A 2,500-nucleotide genomic window follows, 5' to 3' on the forward strand; every position below is an offset into this window, starting at 1 on the left:
GCTTGATCAGAACATGTTTTAGGGCGTTCAGTTTTGAATAAATCTTGTTGAAATCACTTGAAGAAATCAGCCGCTTTGTTGTCAAGCTTTGGCGCCACCATTTCGGTTTAGAAGCGGAAGTGACGTGAGGGCGCCTGCAGGTTCTGCGCATGCGCCCTCTACTGGTGAGAGGTGGAACTGCTGTTTTCTACTTCTGATGGAAAATCTACAATCTAATGATACAGTATAAATCACAAAATGGAAACTATTATTATAACTAAATTAAATGAAGGTGTAACTGCCCCATCCTTTATAGCATAAGAAGATCTTTAAATTAAATGCACCAAAATTATATTTTGCAAAAAATTAAACCAAATTATTGAATAAGGTTATGCAAATGAAACTTTATAAAGGAATTTTCATGCTAATTTCACATTATTCTAGATTCAAATTAATCTGAAATGACAAGCACTTCAGATTTGGACTTTGCTATACAATCTTAAAATAAGCAGCTGAATATTTTCACATATGAAGAAAAAAAAACTGGACTCAAAGAGAATATATTTATATATATAAACATCCTTTAATCATGATTGCCAAACATATGAATTAAGGCATATACAGTATAAAAAAGCAACAGCAGGTTTTGAATGTTCATACGGTTTCAGTGTGTTTTTAACTGGATACTTTTAGCTGGTGTGTGAATGTGTGTGTGTGTGTTTGCTTGTGTGTGTGTGTGTGTGTGTGTGCGTGTGTGTGTGGATGAACTGAACAAACCGAGCAGCCTTTATAAGACAACACTGTGTCTCCCAGAAGATGACAGCATCTTGTAAACAGAGTTCATAGCACTATATTCAAGTAATAGAACGATCACTGGTACTATATGCAGGTGAGGTGTTGTGCAGGTGAGGCAGAGCCGCTGATAGACGAGGACGGGGGGGGGGGGGGGGGGGGGGGGGGGGGGGGGGGGGGGGTGTCACGTGGGCGGCGACTTTGTCTTATTTACCTTCACCGCACTTTACATGAACAACGCATTCATTGAGCTGTATTCTCCGCAGTACATATCTGATATTTCACATCAGTAAAAGCACCCTACATGCTGAAACATTTGACCTACAGTGACCCAAAATACACACAAACAAAGTTTCCTTCACATCTGATTCTTCGCTCGGCCTACATGTGCTACACACTTCCGTGCATTGAGGCTGTTTTCACGTCAAGTTTGACCTGTATCGAGAGTGTGAAAAGCTGCATTTATAAACGTCAGATAAGCTATTTACACTTTCTGAATACGTGTGTAGTTCAGAGGTTAGAACAGTGGTGTGTTATGAGGTAATTCCAGGCCATCAAGGCGTTGAATATGAAGAGTATTTTAGGTTTAGAAGATGGTTTGTTTCAGACGTACCGGCTCAGCGAAACACGGAAAGTGAAGCCCAAATTTTGTGACTTCAAGAGATAAAAGATATAATTTATAATTTGGACGATTGCAGCAAATTGAACTCTAATACTATTTTAGCCAAGAGAAAAAGTCTCATCCAAAAGATTCCAGTCAAACTGACTCGACTGAACGAGGGTCTAAATCAGTGGTTTCTCAACTGGTGGGTCGACCCACATAAAGTGGGTCACTAGGTTGTTTTTTAATGGTTCTGTCTGGTCTGAGGTCATGGCTGCGCAGTTTTTCATTAAACGCATAGTATATAAATTCCACCACCAGGGGGCTCTCAATCAAAAACAAACAAAACGAAACGAAAGATGTCGTTGAGGCTGGCGGGGGAATCATGGGAGTGATTCTCACTGCGAAAACCAACTTGAACGTAGTCAAGACGACCGGGTGAAATGACTCAACAAAAATAGATTTAACAATTTGAATCATTTAGATATTTTAGAGTAAAATTCGACACATTGTAGTTCGTAAAGAAACGTGATTGGCTTTTTTTTAACGGTGAGAAATCTGTCCAATCGTCTCTGTTCGGTTTCCACGCGTTCCTTCATCTGTTTGACTTTGTATATTTTTCACACAGGAACCTATCGGTCTATCGGAGGCTCTGCACTGAGCTAGTTAGCGTGTGGGTGGCGTGGGAGCAGGGGCAGCGCAAAGGATTGTGGGAGGGCCTGATGACGGCGTGCTTGCCGCAGTTTGTACTTCGGATTCACGCGGCAGTATGACCTTTAACCCCTCAGCTGATGATATTTGGGCGCTCTCACCTCTCTGCCTGTTCTGATCCACCGTCTTTATAAAGTTCTGACCTTTCGCTCCTTTAAATAGTCGTTTCACAGCCGAGTACATTGACCTTCAAACGGCAGACGGCGTGGACGCAGAGTTAAGGGACCTGAAATATCGATCTTTTTACCCCGTTTTGTGACAGTCATGGACGCCTCACGTCCTCCCGACAGGAAGTCCAGCACGTTAAAGACGGGCGTTGGCGTTTAAGCGACGCGACGGAGACGGAGGAAGACTTCATCGGTCTCTGGCATCGAGAGTTCCAACTTCCCGGGTGTCGTCTAAGCCCCGCCCCTATTC

The sequence above is a fragment of the Symphodus melops genome (genome assembly GCF_947650265.1).
Source record: "Symphodus melops genome assembly, chromosome: 1".
Taxonomy (NCBI): domain Eukaryota; kingdom Metazoa; phylum Chordata; class Actinopteri; order Labriformes; family Labridae; genus Symphodus; species Symphodus melops.